This window comes from Poromitra crassiceps (genome assembly GCF_964638095.1).
Source record: "Poromitra crassiceps genome assembly, chromosome: 21".
Taxonomy (NCBI): Eukaryota; Metazoa; Chordata; class Actinopteri; order Beryciformes; family Melamphaidae; genus Poromitra; species Poromitra crassiceps.
Genome location: NC_139638.1, coordinates 15,588,320 through 15,612,301, shown reverse-complemented (window position 1 = coordinate 15,612,301; position 23,982 = coordinate 15,588,320). Strand labels below are relative to the sequence as shown.

The 23,982-nt window shown below is 45.3% G+C and overlaps 1 protein-coding gene across 3 annotated transcripts in view; it reads right to left on the bottom strand.

Annotated features, from left to right (window-relative positions):
• The window catches only part of strbp (spermatid perinuclear RNA binding protein), a 186,460-nt gene extending 172,051 nt beyond the window's left edge, over positions 1 to 14,409 (bottom strand). For 2 of the 3 annotated variants that reach the window (XM_083657532.1, XM_083657533.1), the window contains exon 1: positions 14,278 to 14,409. The gene's annotated coding sequence lies outside the window, so the exon portion shown is untranslated. The remainder of the gene's footprint in view (positions 1 to 14,277) is intronic. The other variant, XM_083657534.1, reaches the window with a different exon arrangement.
• Between the last annotated feature and the right edge of the window lie 9,573 nt (positions 14,410 to 23,982).

Below are 23,982 nucleotides of genomic sequence, written 5' to 3'. Positions count from 1 at the left end.
GCTAATATCTCACAGTAGCATTTAGTAGGGCTGGGTCGGTTTGAAAATTTTAAAACCGGTTCGATATTGCCGTCTAAACCGGATCGAACCGGTATACCGATTTTTTTTGTAATTTTTTTTTTTTTTTAAGCAGGGCTCCCGAGTGTGGCCCATAACTGTCTGTAGTGCAACTTCAGTCCACCTGATAGCGATAATACACCTCTAAGCTGGTATTGTCAACCAGCAATGATACTGAATAAAAAGAAGCAGGACACCTGTGTAACAAACACACCCTGTATTTATTTCTCATAACTATTCAGCTTAACTTTTCTTCAAACATCAACATAATAAACAAAATAAGACTTTTGCCTATAGTGCAACTTGAGAAGAGGCTAATACGAACAATAGTGCAATCAGAATGGACTGGCAAAAAAATAAAAAATAAAAAATAAAAAAAATAGATTTTTTCGGTTCGCACGTGATCAAACCGGTTTGGGCTCGTACACCGAACCGAACTGGTAAAACCGGAAATCGACCCATGCCTAGTATTTAGGATATGGTTCTTAGAGCTGCATGCTTCCACTCTGTGCCACTTGCCATATGGCCTCACATCCTCAAATGGTCGTCTGGCAATAAACACATTAAATGAACAGCAATATGCTGCGAACAACTTGAGAGGGACAGATGATTTTTATTTGAATACAATAGAGGACAGATATTTTAATAAGGATATAAACTTTGCTCTTTGATTGTTTTCTCTGCTGGTGTTTAATAAAGCATCATTAAGCGAATGAGAATGACCTGAAAACCCATAGGAAGCAAAGCAGTAATGTTTTGACACCACACTAAGTAGAGACAGAGCAGATGGTGAAATATCTATTTTAGGTTGCAAGGCTTTAAAAAAAAACATACACTGACTGACAGATGCACACAAACACACACTTCTCCTGCTCTCGTCCTGCCAATGCCATCTTTCTTTCACAACGTGTGTGTGCGTGTGTGTGTGTGTGTGTGTGTGTGTGTGTGTGTGTGTGTGTGTGTGTGTGTGTGTGTGTGTGCGTGTGTGTGAGAGAGAGAGCACACACACACACACACGCGCAGACTGCTGGTGGCTGTGTGTAAGTAAGCCAGTCTGTCAGTGATGTGTGTGCTGGAGTGAGACGCTGATGTGGCACCATAAGATCTCAGAGGAGAAATATGGCCAGGCTTCACCGGCTGCACTGTGTGTGTGTGTGTGTGTGTGTGTGTGTGTGTGTACACTGGCTGCACTGTGTGTGAGTGTCTGTGCACGAATGTGCGTGCCATGTGTGTGCGTGCACGAGAGTGCTGCTCTGTTGCCTTCTCTGCTTGGTGTCCCCATCCTCCCAACAAGCACAACAAACTAGGGGAGGACACAGCACAGCAGGTCTGAAGCATAATACTATATATATATATATATATATATATATATATATATATATATATATATATATATATATATATATATATATGATAAACCAGAGAGAGAGAAATCCACATAAATCCTTATCAGATGAAGGTCCTAATCAGATAAAGACCTGCCCGCCCCCCCACACACACACACACACACACACACAGACACACACCTCACTGATAATCTCTATTAGCAATTACACTACAATGTGATATGCCACAGCCTAACATGAGAGCAGCAATTAATCTGCTGACAGTGGTCAATGTGTCATCCTATCTGCTAGAGAGAATACTGCTTGCAGCAGGCACACACACACACGCAGTCACGCACACACACACACTTCTGCACACACACACACACACGCAGTCACGCACATGCACACACTTCTGCACACACACGCCACGCTAAAGCATTATGAAACATTTGTAAACATTTAATCAGCTAAGTGTGTGTAGATTAGAAGTAACATTTTTATTCTCATGTCTCACGAAATGCATAAACAAGCAGTGTTTCTCAACCACTGGGAGAGAGGGGCCACAAGCGCCCTCTAGTGGGCCAAGTTGAAGGTCAGTCAAAATGAGTGGGCCGCTGGTTCGTCTTTGATTCCCTCTGGCATGCTCATTTTTTAAGCTACAGTCAAGGTTCTGGTATCGGTACTGGCGTGGCAGGAACTAGAAGAATATGTAGGTATCAGACATGTTATGCTAGCTGGCTGGGGGGAAAAAATGGCTCCAAAGTGGGCAATGTTTTTGACAAAGGTACATGATTGTGCTGCATGACTATTTTCAAACGGGTCCCCTGACCTCACATCAAGATATCTGAATGAAATTGGCCTCAATAGAACCACAGGAGTATCTTATCTTTACAGCCATGTTACTGACATGTGTCAGCTACAGTACTGTACTGTACATAGGCTTTAAGAGCTCCAGGGTCCTAAAGACAGCCATGTTACTGACATGTGTCAGCTACAGCACTGTACATAGGGTTTAAGAGCTCCAGGGTCCTAAAGACATAGTGTTCTGCATACAGTCAAAAGGTTATTATTGACCTTTTTTCTGACATAACACAGCCTACAGCCCAGTTTACTCCTTTTTTTGTCATGTGTTGTTTTCTACACCCAATCATGACTCAAAATGTCATGGGAAATGGTATATTTTAGTTGGCTATCCCTTTAAGAAGTCCTGTGCTTGACAGTAACCCTATATGATTCATATTTATTATTGTTGTTGTTGTTAATGTGAACACACACATGCTCTCTTTCAGCACGGCTCTCCTTCACATTCCTACATTTACACACAGGCTACAAATAACGTCTTCTACTGTCGGCCATTGAGCAGCAGCTCCACTGGACAAACTGGGCTTGTTGAATGCCTTGCTCTATGGCACCTCGACAGTAGGGCTGGGTTAAAAAAATTGATATATCGATATTCATGTGAAGGAACAAGTATCGATACATAAATCCCAGTATCGATCTTTTAAAATGCATTTTACAATGTTGTTTTTTTTGTTTTTTTATAAACATAGGCTATCATATTATAGGCTGTGTGTGGTAGTTAAAACATAGTTTCAAGTTGATGTTTATTCATGTTTGTAGTTGAAACAAAAACATAAATACTGTAGGCTACATGTGCATTGTGCATGCACCATGAGCCAGATGTACAGACCTCAAATCTGTTTGCACTATAATGTTTGTGAACTGGAAATGTTCATGAGCTGTATTTTATTTTATTTTATTTACAAAGCATTTATACTTTATGAAACACTGTTTACAACATGCTGCTGTTCAATGCTTCTGTTGTATAGTGGAAATCTAAATTTGTTTGGCTTCTCACAGAAGACTGTAAAGAAAGAGACAGAAGACTGTAAAGAAAGATAAGATGTTGAATGACTATGTTGGTCATGTTTAAATAAAAAATAATTACATGATGTAACTGCTTGCTTTATGGTCAATTCTTAATGTAAATATTAATATTTGTTAATAATGCACCAGGTTAGAGGGTTCCTTGTACACGTTACAGCACTAGTTCTTTGAGAATCTCTTCCATTATCAAAGCAAAACTGGTATTGTAACTAAAATATCGATATCGAATCGGAAATCGTATCGACTTGGGACCTTGTGTATCGGAATCGTATCGTATCGGGAAGTCAGTGGCGATACCCAGCCCTACTCGACAGTAATGATACGTTTTGTCCAGCCAGGTCTGGGATTCAAACTGGTGACCATGCGGTCACTAAGCCTGCTTCTCTAAGGGCTACCAACCAGCGCAACATCATGTCAAGTATGAAGACACCATACTTGGTTTGAATACATCGCCCGCTCTTCCAGGAAGCCTGACTGAGGGCAAGCTATAGTTTCCCTGCTCTAAGCTCTATTTGACACAGTAAGCAGAGCTGAGACATGAGAGAGGGGTGTGTGTGTGTGCGTGTGTGTGTGTGTGTGTGTGTGTGTGTGTGCGTGTGTGTGTGTGTGTGTGTGTTGGAGTGACTTTCTGCTGGGCTCTCTGTGTACATGTGGTATCAACATGTGTTATATATGAGGTGACACTCCGTGAGCTGCTGCAGTAGCAGAGTGAGAGAGCAGATGGAACGTCCATATCTCACTGTCACGTCCAGTCACCTAGGGCTCGCATGGCCCAGAGACTCCTCTCCGTGTCTGCATTCCTCACATTCAGAGGCCTTTTCTACTGGCTTAGATGACAGGAAACAGGTCAGAGCGAGGGTATGTATGACCTGCAGCAAAGGTCACAGACTGGATTTGAACCCATAAGGATATTAGTATTGGGTTTGTTCTAGGGAGCTAGACCTGTGAACCTTAGCCATCTTCAAACCCTAGTGTCCTCTAGAGAGAGAGAGTGGCGTCAGTGGAGGACCAAAATGCGTGACTCATTACCCAATGAACAGCCAGGAAGGGGTCTCGCGCTACTTGTGCATGCTAAAATAAAGCTGATAATGTACAATTTGATTAAAAAAATAAAAACTTTCAAAGTATAACACAAACTGTCTATTTTGCTGCAACTCAACAGTGCTGCTTAATCCAGGACCTTACTTCCTGGAACTGTTGAGAGTAAAAAACTGGTCCATTGGAGTGAATGGAGATATACACGTCTCGGGGTAGGATGATCTATGGGAAGCAGGGACTGACTGACGTACACGGGGGGAGGGGTTAACTCAGTGTTCCCCAAACTATGGGTCTGGACCCCAATTTGGGACCCGGTCGTCATGGCAACTCATTGGCGTATGTTTTTTGTGAGTTTGGGTCCAAGGGAGACACAACATGTATTGATTAACTCTTTCCTCCATGTATCTGGCTTCAGGACGTTCCTGGGAGGACACTAGAGTCAGCGAGAGAAAGACACACCGAGGAGGTAGAGCTGCACGATTCTGGATCCAATGAGAATTGAGATTAGGGATGTTCATTTTGAAAATTTTCCAAAATCGATAATCGGTGAAAATTAACGATCAATTATCGATTATCGATCATATTAATACTTAGAAAATTTTCAATATTTTCAATTTTCAATTTTTTTTTTTTTTTTTTCCAAAATGAATGCCTATGGCAGAAAATACGTAAGACAACGTGTTCTCCTCAATTAACTCTTTATTTCAATGTGTCTCCTCTCCAACACTGCTGTCCCCGGCGCATGCCGGTGTGAATTCCCCATGTTTAAAACAGTTTTGTTGGCACAAAGGCCCGTGCCCAGCCAGAAAACTAGAGACTATATGAAGCTCCACCTCACGTTAGTCGGCTGTGCAATGGAGTGGGGCGAGGAGGAACGAATTCCACCCAAACCTAGTCCAAAAAAATAAAATAATAATAATAATAATAATAATAATAATAATAATAATTAAAAAATCGATCCAAATGCCACAGGATCGATTCCAATCCTTAACGATCAATTATCGATTTTCGATAATTGATGAACATCCCTAATTGAGATTCACGATTCTCTCACAATTCTTCAAATCAAAACCATTTTAATACCTGTACATTTTACTGTGCTCTTTTTGCCTGATACAGACAGAAACAACAACAACAAATATTATAATGACTATAATGGGACTGCCATATCAGTGGCTAAATGGACTTCACACAGAGTCAAACACAATGTATAGACGAAATTCCAATGAAATTTAAATTTAATTAACGGTATTAAACTTATCAAATCTCCAGTTGGTTTATCCTGCCATCCATAAATACATATTCTGCACACACAGGCACAGGCACACAGTGCAGCAGTAAGTAGGCTATATAAATACATATTCTGCACACACTGACTGCACAGTGCAGCATTAGGCTATATTTGGAAATTTAACTACCTGGCTTCAAGTTCCTGAATATTTCTTTCTGGTTGCGGATGGGTTTCACACCATTAGTTTTTGATGTGTATGAAAATGGGCTGGGCGGAGACGTCGTAACGCGGGTTGAAAAAACAAACAAACAAACGAGCAAAACTGAGCCGTGTCGTTAAGGTTAACGAGCCATCATGTGACCAGGTTAAATTACGTTAACGTGACATGGGGGCATATTTGACAGCTCAAATTGACACGATGTGAGAGTTCACAAAGCGGATTACTAACAACAACAAGTGACAGGAGAAATGTTTGGTGTGTGTTTACCATGCTTCTTTAGTGACAGAAATCATCCAGCACTGAGTGACTGTCAGTCTGTCACGAGCCCGTGTCACAACGCACCGAGCCCGGGGGTAAACATGTCCTTGGACCGCTTTAAGGAACCAGGCTGGAGGACGTGTTTTAAGTGCTACCTCCATGAAGGCAGATCGATGCTGAAAACACTCGCTGGGGCAAAAAACTCTGGCTTGCGGAGGAATAATACGAGTATAATGGTACTACTTCATAAGGTGGCCAAGAGCGCCATCTAGTGCATGTCGGTAAAAAGACGGACTGGCGCTTTATGCGTTGTCTCTTAAATAATGCAAATAGATGCCAATGGTGGAGAATGAGTTCATGTTAAAATCATTCAAATGTGTTTATAAAATGAATAAAAAGTAGCATTTGCGTGGACAAATCCTTGTTAAGAAGAATGGCCTCTGACTTTGTACATCACGTCTTCTCACTCCATGTCCATCACTGTAATCCATCATCAGCAGGTTGAGCAGAGGAAAGGGAATAGCCTATATATGCAGAGAGTGGACTTCTAAAAGCTTCTATCTATAAATCTGGCTGTCACCCAATAATGACACTATAGTGCAGCGCTGGTCAACCAGCGTGCGGACACACACGCCTGGAGATTTGGCTTGCTTAAGACTTACTCAACACGCGCTCCAAAAACAACTACATGACATAATACTGACAAGTAAGAAACAGCTACATGACATAATACTGACAAGTAAAAACTGAGATTGAGTTTTTTCACCCCCTCAATGTTAATAGAATAAAATTATTAATTAATGAATTTTAATGATAATTAAAATTCGAACGGGTAATACTAACCGTCAGGAATTTTATCACGGGTTATCATTAAACCAGTACCGGTAATTGTTTCATCCTATTGAGAACAAATAAAGACGCTAGCGCTCAGGGAGAAAAAAAAACCACAATGACGGCCCCATGAAGTTCCCTAATGCATCTTATTTTGAAGCCCCAACTTTGTTTCATTGTAAGTTAGAAGAATAAAGCCAAAATTCAAATTAAGAGTGTTCAGGTTCAGCGTTTGTGTGGTACAGGCCTCTGTCTTTATGAATGTACTGTTGGAGACCTTACATGGTCATGTCTCTCTGTCTCTTCTCTCTCTGTCTCTCCTTCTATCTCTCCTTCTCTCTCTCTTTCCTTCTCTCTCTCCTTCTCTTTCTCCTCCCTCTCGTTTCTCGTGTCTCTTGTTCCGTCTGTTCCTGGATTCCACACCGAGGTGAAAGGAAACAGGAACGGTTGCAGTGACTACAGCAGGGGCATTTTCCCTCTGCCAAGAAACACTCTTCCTCTTGTCACACACACACACACACACACACACACACACACACACACACACACACACACACACACACACACACACACACACACACACACACACACACACACACACACCTTGATTGCTTTGTTCTCTGGTCATTTGGGAATTTCTTTCTTTGGAAAGGTTTGTGTGTGAAAAGCTGTTCTAGTTTCTGCAGATAGAATAGGGGTGTGTGTGTGTGTGTGTGTGCGCGTGTGTGTGTGTGTGTGTGTGTGTGTGTGCGTGCGTATGTTTTTTGTATTTTCTTTGTGTGTGCTCCTGTTTTTCTTCCTGTATGTTAAAAAATGTAAAGCAATAAAAGAATGTATGAAAAAAATAGTGTGTGTGTGTGTGTGTGTGTGTGTGTGGCAAGTTACATACTTGAAACAGAGAGTCAGCAGATACAGTAGATGTGGGTCAGCAGGGTGCAGATAGCTCCTTGTGGAGGAATATTCAAAACACTAGCTCTCTCTCTCGCTATCTGCCCTCTCTCTCTCTCTCTTGCTCTCTCTCCCCCCCTCTCTCTCTCTCTCTCCCCCCCTCTCTCTTGCTCTCTCTCCCCCCTCTCGCTCTCTCTCTCCCCCTCTCTCGCTCTCTCCAGTATCACAGCACCACTGGGAGTTCGCCCCAGCTCACTGTTGTGCTTACTGGAACCTTGGCAGCCAGCTGCCATATCGGCCAATTAGGGAAGCTTTTACTAAAGCTACAGCCAATCGGAAGAGTGCTACATTTCCTTGCCAGTTGAGACTCTAAATGTGCTGCTGTATGCTAGAATGTGAGAACTGGTAGGCAGACTCCTGTTTCGCTGATGGGTACCAGAATATGCACACACCCACGCACACATACATTGCAGTAGAAAGACTATGAGTGTGCTGTTTGTGTGGTACTAAGTGTGTGTTATTGAGATTCTAAACGGTTTAAACAGAGAACATTGTATAAAGATGGGCTGAACAATTAATCTAAATGTTATGGAAATCACAATATGCCCTACTAGGGATGTTCATCAATTATCGATAGGGGTGTCACAATATATCGTCCCACGAAATTTCGCGATAGTAAAACGTCACGATATGTATCGTTGAGATGAAATCTCATATCGTGAAAAAAAAAAAAATTTTTTTTTTTTTTTTTTCAAAAGTAGACAAAGAAACGTCTTTGTTTGTTGAAGTTCAATGTGTGGAAAGTAGTTCAGTTGAACAAGTCTCTGAAGAGACACATGAGAAGTTATACAGGAGAGAAACCATTCAATTGAGTTTCTGGCAAAACTGTTTACTTGACAGGAAAAACTGAAGATGCATAAAAAATAGACTAAGAAAAGTCTTGTTGTTTGAGTTTGAAGAAAAACTGAAGATGCATAATGAGAATTTATACTGCTGAGAAACCTTTTAGTTCAAAGTAAATCTAAGTGACGGTGTAACTCATTCTATTTCAAGATAAGCCTTATCTCCAATCTCATGTTTTTTCTAGTTGTTATTGTAATAACAATTTCCCACAACAGCATGTTTTGTATTTGTGCATTTCAAATAAAATACTACTTTTCCAGTCATATATTGTCATTATTCAAGTTTAAAAAAATATGGTTAAAATCGTATCGTATCGTATCGTTATCGTGAACCCAGTATCGTGATACGTATCGTATCGTGAACTGAGTGTATCGTGACACCCCTAATTATCGATAATCGATAATTGATCGTTGAGGAATGAATTCGATCACGTGGATTTTTTTCCGATTATTGTTTTGTTTTTTTTTGTTTTTTTTGCGGACTAGGTTTGGGTGGAATTCGTTCCTCCTCGCCCCACTCAGCCGACTAACGTGAGGTGGAGCTTCATATAGTCTCTAGTTTCTAGCCGGGGACACAAACAAACACACCCAGCGGTCTGCGGACCTCAGTGAGGCTGTTATAACTATGACACTTCGTCCACTTCTCTCCTAATTTTCAACAAAGTGTGAGTAACGGTACATGTGTTTAAGTGAATTCAAGTCGTTTTATTTGTTTATAACGTTATGAACTATGAAGTAGCCTAGTAGCAGCAGTCAGCATGGACTCAGCTAGCCTTTAGCTGCTAACGCCCACCTGAATCAATTCACACACATCTCGTGGGAGTCGTGGCTAATAATATCCACGCGTCGGACTGAGAGCAGCTGGATGGAACTGGACCATCAGGACAGATGAGGTTTTTGTCACGAGTTTATAAGCCTGGAAGCCGCGGCCGGTGAGCTGAGTCCTACTTTCAAAATGTGAGTACACAGTAGCCTAGCTAGCTAGTGTAAGGCTGTGTGACTATGGACTGTGGTTGTCAACGTTACCGCGGGTTTGACTCTGCTGTCAGTTAAGCTGGAAGACGCCGATACATCATGTAACCTGAAATGTTTGTTTACTTGGCCACAGCGCTAGTGGCTGATATTCTTACTACACAGCGGCATCTCCATTATAGCTGGCCGAGAACACGCAACGTTATTACCAGACCAGAGTAAAAAATATATATATATATATTATTATTATTATTATTATTATTACGCTATCGATAATCGATAATTGATCGTTAATTTTCCCGAATTTCCATTATGGAAATTGTTCAAAATGAACATCCCTATGCCCTACTGCAATTTTCTAATCGCAGGATCTGCAATATTTGTTAAAGGAGAAATGTGTTGTCAAAATATCTACCATTTTAAATTAAATGTTGTCCTGCTGCAGAGAGGTCATGGCCTGTACCTGCTGCAGAGAGGTCATGGCCTGTACCTGCTGCAGAGAGGTCATGGGCTGTACCTGCTGCAGAGAGGTCATGGCCTGTACCTGCTGCAGAGAGGTCATGGCCTGTACCTGCTGCAGAGAGGTCATGGCCTGTACCTGCTGCAGAGAGGTCATGGCCTGTACCTGCTGCAGAGAGGTCATGGCCTGTACCTGCTGCAGAGAGGTCATGGCCTGTACCTGCTGCAGAGATGTCATGGCCTGTACCTGCTGCAGAGAGGTCATGGCCTGTACCTGCTGCAGAGAGGTCATGGCCTGTACCTGCTGCAGAGAGGTCATGGTCTGTACCTGCTGCAGAGAGGTCATGGCCTGTACCTGCTGCAGAGATGTCATGGCCTGTACCTGCTGCAGAGAGGTCATGGCCTGTACCTGCTGCAGAGAGGTCATGGCCTGTACCTGCTGCAGAGAGGTCATGGCCTGTACCTGCTGCAGAGAGGTCATGGCCTGTACCTGCTGCAGAGAGGTCATGGCCTGTACCTGCTGCAGAGATGTCATGGCCTGTACCTGCTGCAGAGATGTCATGGCCTGTACCTGCTGCAGAGAGGTCATGGCCTGTACCTGCTGCAGAGAGGTCATGGCCTGTACCTGCTGCAGAGATGTCATGGCCTGTACCTGCTGCAGAGATGTCATGGCCTGTACCTGCTGCAGAGAGGTCATGGCCTGTACCTGCTGCAGAGAGGTCATGGCCTGTACCTGCTGCAGAGATGTCATGGCCTGTACCTGCTGCAGAGATGTCATGGCCTGTACCTGCTGCAGAGAGGTCATGGCCTGTACCTGCTGCAGAGAGGTCATGGCCTGTACCTGCTGCAGAGAGGTCATGGCCTGTACCTGCTGCAGAGAGGTCATGGCCTGTACCTGCACACATCATCTACACACTTCAGAAAACTTCTTGGTTTGGTACAGATCCCCGCAATCATTCCACCAAAAGAAAATCATTTTAATATGCTTTAGTTTTCAATGAAAATGAGAATAATGATGATCAATCCCTGTAATATCACAAATCATATCGCAATCGCAACATCGGTCAAAATAATAATAAGTTGTTCTGCGGCCCTATAGTATATAGAAACCAGATCTCAAGTAGCCGAGTTAATGGCGAAGCAGAGGCACACATAACACACATAACACACACACACACACACACACACACACACACACGTCTGCAGAAGAGAGAGAGAGAGAGAGAGACAGAGAGACTGGAGGTTCCCCAAATTAACCAGACACTATCACTGTTTAACAGCCAATTCAATTTTTACAAAACAACGATCAATGTTTGTTCACCTGCCAGGCTGGCTGGTAGCTCTGACAAATTTACCAACAACACAGCGTGTGTGTGCGTGTGTGTGTGTGTGCGCGTGCGTGCGTGCGTGCGTGCGTGCGTGCGTGCGTGTCTTTAGCCTACATGATAATGTGTACGTTGTCAGTTATAAGTAGGTTCCATTAGCGGGGCTTAAATGCATTCATTGGCTGGATCGCTCCACTTCAGCTTAACACCAGGAAAATGAAACTCCACGCCTGTATGAATAACAGTATAAGCCTTATGATTATATAACCACTTGTCATTATTACTTCTCCATTTGATGGCTTTTATGAATCAACAGCCCTTGGTTTCATCTGCTCATAAAGAACTAAACTCTTTAGTCACAAGAATAACATCTTGGCTTGACTGATTTATAATAAACATAAAGTATACAGGATAAATGATACACAACTGTCTCATCCTACAGAAACCATGATACACTGTAGCTACTGTCTCATCCTACAGAAACCATGATACACTGTAGCTACTGTCTCATCCTACAGAAACCATGATACACTGTAGCTACTGTCTCATCCTACAGAAACCATGATACACTGTAGCTGTCTCATCCTACAGAAACCATGATACACTGTAGCTACTGTCTCATCCTACAGAAACCATGATACACTGTAGCTACTGTCTCATCCTACAGAAACCATGATACACTGTAGCTACTGTCTCATCCTACAGAAACCATGATACACTGTAGCTACTGTCTCATCCTACAGAAACCATGATACACTGTAGCTACTGTCTCATCCTACAGAAACCATGATACACTGTAGCTGTCTCATCCTACAGAAACCATGATACACTGTAGCTACTGTCTCCATCCTACAGAAACCATGATACACTGTAGCTAGCTACTGTCTCATCCTACAGAAACCATGATACACTGTAGCTACTGTCTCATCCTACAGAAACCATGATACACTGTAGCTACTGTCTCCATCCTACAGAAACCATGATACACTGTAGCTACTGTCTCATCCTACAGAAACCATGATACACTGTAGCTACTGTCTCATCCTACAGAAACCATGATACACTTACCCTGTAGCTACTGTCTCATCCTACAGAAACCATGATACACTGTAGCTACTGTCTCATCCTACAGAAACCATGATACACTGTAGCTACTGTCTCATCCTACAGAAACCATGATACACTGTAGCTGTCTCATCCTACAGAAACCATGATACACTGTAGCTAGCTACTGTCTCATCCTACAGAAACCATGATACACTGTAGCCACCTGCTCACCTTGCTGTGTGATATAGTTGCTGTGGGATTGAGAAATAAGGTGTAGCCTAATTCACCTTTATCAGACGATGTAGAACAGGTCTTGGTATGTCCACAAGCTGGTTCAGCAAGTAGAGAGCAGTCTCTCTCTCACACACACACACACACACACACACACACACACACACACAGGGGAGGTAAAAGTGTTGGGAGGAAATAACCTCGACAATAAAAGACAGCACAGTGCTGGTTCCCTATAAAAAACTGCCTCGTGGAGAAAAACAAGATTCAGACAACTGCAAACAACCACAGAACCTGAAAATACCAACCAACGTCAGGTTCAACAACACTGAGTCACAAACAAGAAAGCCGTATAAAAATGACAACCATAGATAGCACAGCAGCTAATTAACATTTGCCACACTGTACGCATGTATGTACTGTACAATGGATAGCCTATCACTTTTTGACCAACATTTATGAATCAAAAGTATACACAGCTGGGCAAAGTTTATGGTAAAGAAATGAAATGCATTAAAGGAGCTAGATAGAATTTAATTATGGGCTCATGTTTGAAATGGGAGAACATCCTGATGCTGATATTCTCCCTCTCCCTCTCTCTCACTCACACACACACACACACACACACACACACACACACACACACACACACACACACACACACTCTCTCTCTCTCCTACCCTCTCTCTCACACACACACACGCACGCACACACACACACACACACGCACACACACTCTCTCTCCTACCCTCTCTCACACACACACACACACACACACACACACACACACACACACACACACACACACACACACACACACACACACACTACGGGGGAGGTAAAAGTGTTGTGAGGAAATAAGCTCGATGATAAGAGACAGCAGCACAGTGCTTTGCTCGCCTCGTGGAGAAAAAACAAGATTGTGACAACAGCAAACAAAACACAGCCAACAGAAACAAACAGCGACATATCAACTAGCAGGAACTTGGAGGAAATATTAACACACAGACAGACAGACACACACGCGCACACACACACAATACAGTGCGGAAGTGGGCTGTATGTTTCAGACACCTGCTATAAAAGATGAGCTGGGCTCGCGCATAAAGCAATTAGCTCGTGTCGCTTTCCATGTTATCTCATAGCCGCTGAGTTCAGTTAAGACAACCTAAAAGCTCGTGTCGCTTTCCATCTTGAGTTGAGTTAAGACAACATGCCGCCTAAAGGCAGGAAACACCGCCGTGTTGAAAAGTGAAGTGTCACATTGTGGACAGACGGTGGACAGGACACGCAGCCTGAGAGAAGCAGCTACTCTTCATCACGTGCAAGTTCCTCATTTTCGTTGCTTCACTCGAAAGAGGCAAAAAACCAACGACTGTTACACAAAATAAACCGTCAAAAAGCTGTGTTTAAAAGCCTATCTTTCGGTTTCCAAACTCTCATTGACCAAAAGCAACAAGACCACCAGCTCCACGCGCTCTCTTGCTTTATCGCCTCTCTGTCGGGATGACACCGTCACACCGCTAAAACATCAACGTAAATATCCCATAAACCATAATAACCTCCAAACAAACACGTAGAGAAGAAATGTCAGCCAACTTACTGTGCGGAGTTGTAGATAAACCGTTGAGTAGCCTCCGGAAATAGAGAAAGAAATCCCAGCGTGCGAGAGGCAGACAGGAGTCCGTCAAACCAGACACAACGCGCTGTGCTGCGCGAGCCCGTCTGCTGCTGCTGCTCTGGTTCTGCTCCCTCGCGCATACGAGATCCCTCAAGATGAATGGCGGGAGTGCGCATGCGCGAATGGAGTCAATTCATTCGAGTAGTAGGGCTGTAGAGCAGAGGGCAATGATACGATTTGTTTGTTGCTCTCTGTGCCGTGTGTGTGTGTGTGTGTGTGTGTGTGTGTGTGTGTGTGTGTGTGTGTGTGTGTGTGTGTGTGTGTGTGTGTGTGTGTGTGTGTGTGTGTGTGTGTGTGTGTGTGCGCGAAAGCACAATCCGTGAATATCAAAATAACTCACAAAGACGTATAAAAATGACAAACATATAGTAGCTTTTCATTTTCCACACTGTAAATGTATAGCCTAACAATAAATAGACTAGCGCTAGCCTATCACTTTTTGGCAGAAAAAATAAACAAAATAAAATACCAATAAAAAGTATAAAGTAGCCTACTCTACGGCTGGACAAAGTTTAGAGAAATAAAAAGCCTAATCATATATTGCCTTTTTTTATTGGCCTATTTTTATGAATGGGGTTAGACTAAATCACGATTTGAAATAGAACTCTCCTGCCATCTCTCTCCCTCCCTCCCTCCCTCCCTCCCTCCCTCCCTCCCTCTCTCTATCTCTCTCTCCCTCTCTCTCCCTCTCTCCATCCGAAAGGAAGCACGCATCTCTCCCAGACAGTCTTATAAATAATTCAGGAATAAAAGCTGCCTGTGCTGCCTGGCTGCAGCAGCACCAAAAAAGACCCGCACCACACAGCCGTTAATGCGCGGGCGTTTCCAATTAAGAAGAAAAGCACAAACAAAAAAAAGGCCAACTTCAATCAACATTCTTGGATCGCAAATGGCCCTGACCGGTCAGACAGATCAGCGGGGATTACCAGGCTTCTGTCAACTATCAATAGCCCGGTGTGCCTGCGAGAGGAGAGCCGGGGAGAGAGAGAGAGAGGGGGGGGGGGGGGGGGTGTGCCTGCGAGAGGAGAGCCGGAGAGAGAGAGAGGAGAGCCGGGGAGAGAGAGAGGGGGGTGGGCCGTGTGCCTGCGAGGGGAGAGCCGGGGAGAGAGGGGGGAGGGAGGGGGGTGGGCCGTGTGCCTGCGAGAGGAGAGCCGGGGAGAGGGGGGGGGGGGGGGGGGGTGGGCCGTGTGCCTGCGAGGGGAGAGCCGGGGAGAGAGAGGGGGGTGGGCCGTGTGCCTGCGAGGGGAGAGCCGGGGAGAGAGAGAGGAGAGCCGGGGAAAGAGAGAGGCGAGCCGGGGAGAGAGAGAGGAGAGCCGGGGAGAGAGAGGGGAGAGCCGGGGAGAGAGAGAGGAGAGCCGGGGAAAGAGAGAGGCGAGCCGGGGAGAGAGAGAGGAGAGCCGGGGAGAGAGAGGGGAGAGCCGGGGAGAGAGAGAGGAGAGCCGGGGAGAGAGAGAGGGGGGTGGGCCGTGTGCCTGCGAGGGGAGAGCCGGGAAGAGAGAGAGGAGAGCCGGGGAGAGAGAGAGGAGAGCCGGGGGGAGAGAGGGGAGAGCCGGGCAGAGAGAGAGGAGAGCCGGGGAGAGCCGGGGGGAGAGAGGGGAGAGCCGCGGAGAGAGGGAGGAGAGCCGGGGAGAGAGAGAGGAGAGCCGGGGAGAGAGAGAGAGTTTGTAATGCGCAGACGGTGCAGAGCAGACCAGCCTGTCCCCGGATCGCAGAGGAGCGGAGGAGAAGGATTCACCAACAAGCACGACAAATTAATCAATCAATAACCAATCAAACATCCCGGCTGCCACCCATCAACCCGCATGTCATGTTATGTTATGTTATTCTCTCCCTCTCAGAGGCGGTGGAGGAAAAATAAATAAGTGTAGAGAAAGCAATATTTACCTGCACACCGACTGCCGCGCTCCGTTAGCCGTTATTATGATATAGCCCACTTCCTACTTCCCAGTCGGTCTTGTTCAGTGCTGCCTGCCGCTCAGCCCGTGCACTGCTGCTACGGTGCTGCTCACCACTCAACGGGAATTTAGACACAACGGATTTTGTCCACGTGGTCACGCTCGGTGCTCCTAATTGGTGGAGCGGTGGCACACCCGGCTCGGTCGCCCCGCGCGCTGCGCACCTGTACGGTGAACGGGGGGGTCGGGGGATTATATCCGCGCGTGTGTGTGTGTGAGAGAGAGAGAGAAACGTGTGCGTGAGAGAGAGAGAGTGACAGAGTGATGAAAATGAAATGTCTGAAAACTAGAAAAACCTAAAAATAAACACAATTGTTGTCTATGAAAGATTGTCCATCTGAGATAGAGGATGTTTCAAATGATCTGAAAACTGAAAAGGTAAGCCCAGTCAGTCACATCAATTCACACGCCATGTATATAGGTTAGACAAAAATCAATTAGTCAAAGTGTGAAAGTGATTTTTTTTCCTAGGTTAAAACAGTGGTTCCCAACCTTTTCTGACTCATGGCCCAGTTGAAAATCTCAAACATGTTTGTGGCCTACATCAGGCCCACATCAGACCCACATCAGGCCCACATCAGACCCACATCAGACCAAATAATGCGTTCTGAGAGCACCTTTTCAGTTCACCATGAAAGGAGCTGTCCATCAGAACCACACACAGAGTCAAAGTGATGCAACAGGAAGGAGGCATCAGGATGTTGGTCAACAAACGGCTTCAGACTTCCAGGAGCAACTGCCAGTCGTTTGTCACAGCATGTCACGGTGAAACCATGGCCTCTTTGAACTCTAACTGCTTCATACTTTAAGCTAGACACTCCATTTAAACTTTACACGAGTCGTGCACTTTCTGGACTCTATCTCCTTAATTCAGCTTTAATGTATATTTTGTACTGTTTGAGAAATCACAGTTTATGTTTGATGCTGTTGTCAGCCTTATAATGGGACCCTATGCGTCCTATTTCACATCATGCAGCCAAAGCAGCCACAGTAGGCTACCACAATATAAAAATGTAATCCCCTGCTGTTGACATAAATTGTAATTCATGTCAACTTCCATCCACTCTGTTGGCTCTCGAAGATGAGGGCTTGGTATTTCCTGAGCTTTCGCTCGTGCGCCTCCTCCATCCTGCCTCCTCTGATAAGCACCACCTGCTTGGTACCTTCAGACCAGAGGACAACATGGGGTCTGAGGCTAGTGTGGGCTATCTCCTCCTGGGATTTGAGCTGCTTCTTCAGGTCGGCCCGCATCTCCCAGTTGCTTGCCATGGCCAGCCCAGGACCTCTTTTCATCTCGTCTCTGCTGTTGCTGAAGTCTCCCCAGCCATGAGAAAGTGGATGAAACGAGGGTGATTATTATAAAGTTGTTGAACATTCCTCCTTGCCTGCTCCACACTTGCCGTTAATTGAGCCACAATCTGGACGTGTCGCCACCGGAACCTCCCATCCTCCAGACTCGCCCGACATGAGGAGTGGACACGCTCCAGGTTGACTGACCTTCCACAGTGCAGCGTGCAAGAGACTGTCTGTCTGCCAACCCCCATGTGTGGAGGAGGTTATAGTGCGTGCAAGAGACTGTCTGTCTGCCAACCCCCATGTGTGGAGGAGGTTTGATGGAGTATAGGCAGGAAGTCATACCGGGAACACAAGATGAAGTTGATCCGGTGTGCTTTCATGCTCTTGGTGTCCTGCCAGGACAGTGCCCTCTCTGGCAGGACAGTGCCCTCTCTGTGGTGTCCTGCCAGGACAGTGCCCTCTCTGCCAGGACAGTGCCCTCTCTGGCAGGACAGTGCCCTCTCTGGCAGGACAGTGCCCTCTCTGGCAGGACAGTGCCCTCTCTGGCAGGACAGTGCCCTCTCTGGCAGGACAGTGCCCTCTCTGGCATGCTCTCCCACCTGGTCCAGCTGTCCTGTTGTTCACTCTGTCTATATGTGTATATGCTGTTACTTGTCTATATAGACGGTTATTGTGTTGCTATGGGAACAGTTTGAACCCTATCTTATTTCCTGTCAGCTATTGTATTAGCAAACATTGCAACAGGAAGTAAAGCTAGGGGCAATTTAGAATGTTTATGTTGTCAAATTAAAAGCGTCTATATGTTTATATATTTATTTGTCTTTTTGTTACTAGACTTTGACAATGTATCTATTCCTACTGGGCCCCTCTTGGCCAGGTCATGTTTGCAAACGAGAACTGGTTCTCAAACAATTCACCTGGTTAAATAAAGGTCAAATAAAATAAAAATGGCTACTACGGCCTTGACATGTGGGCTTTCCTCCTCTGCCTCGCAGACCTCCCTCTGCACCAGGTTAGCCATGTTCCAGCTCGCCCTGGTGGTGCAGCCCAGGCATGACGCCTCATCCGCCTCCCTCAATGTTATGCTGGTTGAGGACTTGTGACCTGTCTCGACCTCAACGTCTGCCTGGTGCACTCTTGTGTCTTTGCTGTCTCATAGCATCGTGGCCTGGTGTGTTTTTGTTGCCTCGTACTCCTCTCGACCACAGATGTTGCTGGCAGCTGCAGCTTGCTGCCTGTGCTGTACAGGCCCAATGGAGCAGAAGCTTCTCAGGACACCCAGCCATCTCCTCAGGTAGGTGTTCATCTTCCTCTCCAGCCTCTCCATCGTGGAAGTGGGTATACCATAAACGAGCAGTGGCCAGAGCAGTCTGGGAAGCACCCTGTGTTGGTAACCGCAGGCCTTAAACCTGGCAGGTAGACCGCTCTTCTCCAGAGATGTCATCCAGTTATATGAGTATAGTTTGAAACTCAAAATTATGAATGAAATTTGAATCCTGAGTAACATGAACGAAAGTGAAATGAAAACCAAGCTGTAGGATATATTTTTGTACATATGGTGTCTTGTAGTGTCCTTGTATTTCATTAGGCTACCATCATGAATATAATTTCCTCAGCACTTATTATTATTATGTTGCTCTCAGACTTAATTAAAACCGAAAATAAGTGAATTCATGCTTCACCAAAATGTGCTCAAATTCTAAGAGTGAACACATTTTTCTAAAGATAGCTGCAGCGCTAACTGACTTGGACTCCGTTTAGCGTAGCAGAGCTCGTGAAGTGGAAAAACAACATCCATCCAAATGAAGAGTGTGCTTTTGTTTGAGCTTGAATGGAGCTGCTGCTGTCGATCAGGCTGCTAAGCTAAGCTAAGGGCTTTGGTGATTGAGCTAAGAGCTAAGGGCTAAGCTAAGGGCTTTGGTGTTTGAGAAAGAGAGAGGAAGCTGTAATCTTAGCATCAGTGAGACATATAACATTAGCATGACACACACGACACACAACACGTTTGAATGGCACATATCACAACAGATGACCCACTCAGTCACATGCACTCATGCACACGCACACGCACACGTGCACACACACACACACACACACACACACACACACACACACACACACACACACACACACACACACACACACACACAGGAATCATTTATTTTCAGTCGGCTATAATTCCATCCATAAGTAACACAATGACAGAATGTGTGATGTATTTTGGTCATGGCTTTCATACTTTCTGTAAATAAATCATCTAAAAGCAAAAGATCAGATCAGATGTGGGACCCTGAAACAACATCTTATCAAATGGGGGTCTTTGGTCTATTTGTGTCAGTTTAGCGGCCCTTGAACTGAAGACGTTTGAGAACCACTGTACCAACAACAACACAGCCACAATCAGCAGAGCTCAGACACAACAACACATATCTCACATACTGTACCTTTGCCTGTTCTCAGAAGCTACTTGAAGTCTGCTCTTGTTGTAGTTTAAAGTGACAATGTCATGAAAAATGACTTTCTCACCTTGTGGTTAATTCTCCATAACACACAGATAGGCTATTTAACTGTCAATTACAACAACTTTTGGAACTGTTTTCCTGTCATTATCAAAATCCCATTATTTAGGCCAACATACATATTCCATCCAGTAATAACCACCACAGATTGTCGAAGAACCCTCCTTCTGCTCCTGCCATATTATAAAACCTGCACAACTTGGAAAGTGACACATCATTTCCTCTAAGACAATGAGGTTTCCTTCATTATCTGCTCCGATAATGGGGTAATGCAGGTGTCAGAAGAAGCAAGTGGTCCTCTACTATGAAAAGCATCAGTTCATACAAAATACAAATACATTAAAATACAGAAGCACAACACCAGAATGCCTTTTCTTCATCACTTTAACTCAGGGGTGTCCAAACTTTTATGAATGGGGCCAGATTAGATCATGTGTAAATGCCAGGGGGCCAGGTGCTTCTCACATCATATGGGTTATAAAGAAATAAAATAAAAAATCACATTCAGATTTAATAGACATACTTCTGCATGCGCTGGGACGCGTCATCAGTGATGTTAACTGGGGTCGTAAGGTGTTTCGGGTCTCTCAACATCATACACCCTCGCCCAGTAGACCCAGCCGAGGCCGATTAAGACCCCGACCCACGTCCCAGAAGCAGCCGCTCACGGATCAGCCTTCCTACTCTGTCTGCAACGTTCACCCACACAGGGCCTAGACCCTCCATGCACGGAAGGGCCTTACAATATTGCGGTGTAGCACTAAACTCTATTGCAGCGGATTGGGCGTGATCAGCCCTTCCGCGGGCAACGTTGCAGACAGAGTAGGAGGGCTGATCCGTGAGCGGCTGCTTCCGGGACGCGGGTCGGCTGGGTCTACTGGGCGAGGGTGTATGATGTGTGACAGACCCGAAACACCTTACGACCCCAGTTAACATCACTGATGACGCGTCCCAGCGCATGCTGTAGTATGTATTTTTAAACATACATTATAGGCTATATACACACACACTGATGCCTACAAACATAATAACGCGACACTATATCGAATTGAAGGACACACTGTGACAAAACAGACGCATCCATCTTCTGTGTGAGTCAACATGAAAGGGAGGAGCTAACTCTACCCTGGAAGCCTCTAACCACATCCGTATCACATCACTAACTTAGTTTCGCCCACTTTTGATTGACAGCCAGAAATAACCAATCAGCGAGCACTTTGACCATGACAATTATGTAACATATCCATGGTTTGCAGGAACATAAAAAGGCAACATTTTATTTTGACGACTGGGTTGCTGTGAATTGCACATTTACGGTTACAGAAGCTAACCTCAAAATACAGCCCCTTCCCCATAGCCACTTTAACACACACGCACACACACACACACACAAACGCGCGCGCGCGCACACACACACACACACACACACACGCACACACACACACACACGCACACACACACGCACACACACACGCACACACACAAACACGCACGCGCGCACACACACACACACACACACACACACACACACACACACACACCTACCTAGGCCACGGCTAGTAGCAGTCAATGGCGCAGGAGTATTTTTAGCCTTCATGTGGGTTGCAGATGCTGCTCTACTCAACCAGGTCACAGTGAACAGAAGAAGAGTCTTTTCACTATCAAGTCCCTTTTAGATTGGCCCCAAAACCCACTAATATCCACAATACACCCTTTTCACACGCGCCATTTTGTGTCAATAAGGCAGGGTAAACACAGGGGCAAGCAAGACACTAATGAGGGTTTCCATCTTCCATGATTGGAAATGGTAATTCTGATGTAAAACACTCATACCCGCTTTCCACCAACTGTAGCCTATAGACAGTGCTGGTGTCGGTACAAAGAACTGTAGCCTATAGACAGTGCTGGTGTCGGTACAAAGTTGGTTCAGCTGTGAACCTTCTAAGAAGCGGTTTTCAACTTATTCTCACTGTCCCCAGCACTGTTTGCCTTCACATACTCCAGCATCTATTTTTAAAATACATTTTGGGGCAGAGAGTGTGCTTCTTATATTGCTGTCTGCACTGTGCTGTGCTGTACTGTAGCCTACCTAGCTGCTGCTGTGCTCTGTTAGGATGAGTCTATAGAAATACTCTCCTCTCCTCTCCTCTCCTCATCTCTGCTCTCCTCCTCTCCTCTCCTCTCCTCTCTTCTCCTCTCCTCGTCTCCTCTCCTCATCTCCTCTCCTCTCTTCCCATCTCCTCCTCCCCTCCTCTTCTCTCTTCTCCTCCTCTCCTCTCCTCTCCTCTCCTCCTCTCCTCGTCTCCTCTCCTCTTCTCTCTTCTCCTCCTCTCCTCCCCTCTCTCCTCTCCTCTCCTCCCCTCTCTCCTCTCCTCTCATCTCCTCCTCTCTTCTCCTCTCCTCGTCTCCTCTCCTCATCTCCTCTCCTCTCTTCTCCTCTCCTCCTCCCCTCCTCTTCTCTCTTCTCCTCCTCTCCTCTCCTCTCCTCCTCTCCTCGTCTCCTCTCCTCTTCTCTCTTCTCCTCCTCTCCTCCCCTCTCTCCTCTCCTCTCCTCCCCTCTCTCCTCTCCTCTCCTCCCCTCTCTCCTCTCCTCTCATCTCCTCCTCTCTTCTCCTCCTCTCCTCTCCTCCCCTCTCTCCTCTCCTCCCCTCTCCCCTCTCCTCTCCTCTCTTCTCACCTCCTCTCCTCCCCTCTTTTCCTCTCCTCCCCTCTTTTCCTCTCCTCTCATCTCCTCCTCTCCTCTTCTCTCCTCCTCCCCTCCTCTCCTCTCCTATCCTCTCTTCTCCTCCTCTCCTCTCTTCTCTTCTCCTCTCTCCTCCTCTCCTCATCTCTCCTCTCCTCTCTCCTCTCCTCTCCTCCCCTCTCCCCTCCTCTCTTCTCCTCTTCTCTTCTCTCCTCTCTTCTCCTCTTCTCTCCTCTCTTCTCCTCTCTCCTCCTCTCCTCTCTTCTCCTCTCTCCTCCTCTCCTCATCACTCCTCTCCTCTCCTCTCTCCTCTCCTCTCCTCTTCTACATTAACAATCAGGTTGTGAACCATTACATTTTATATAACTCCACAGGCTGTCAATTTTCTTCACGGGTCTTGAGACTTTGGGACGAGGCACTGATGATGATTTTGGCCTCCAGGCTTTTTGGCAGTGATTTGGCCCCATGTTTCCCCTCTGCTCAGATTTGGCCTGGATTTAAAGCATATGGCTATCGGGCTTTTGAGGGCATCTCCGGGAATTTGCAATTGACTATGAGAAATCGGACACTTGGCCTCCAAACTAGAAACTCTGCAGTGAATCCTGCTGCTAGCTGCCATGTTGAAAGGCAATCAAAGTTGGGCCCCTTACTCCAGTGGTTCTCAAATGGGGGTCCGGGGACCCCCAGGGGTCCGTGGCACTTTGCAAGGAAGTTTTCAGGAAAATAAAAATATAAATATAATATAGTTCAAGGAAAACATTTGATGCTTTAAATCTAAAATGGTTCATGGATTACATTCTAATCTAACAAACCTATCAATTTAAAAGTCAAGCACGTTACCATGGAAACAATTAAGCTTAGCCCAAAATCACAAATCAGAATGAGGGGGTCCCCAGTATATTTTCTATCTTGTAAGGGGTCCTTAGCTGAAGAACATTTGAAAACCTCTGGCTTATTCTAGCATCCTTTGGTTAGCAAGTTGCTGCAGGCTTAATAATTACATGTAATTATAATAGGTCTGTTCAAATCATGATCCACATTGAGTTCAACTCATAAAGACAGCAATCTAATGGAGGCTCCAGTACAGCATGTGGGTTGGTGTTATGAGTTGGGTTGGTGTTATGAGTTGGGTTGGTGTTATGAGTTGGGTTGGTGTTATGAGTTGGGTTGGTGT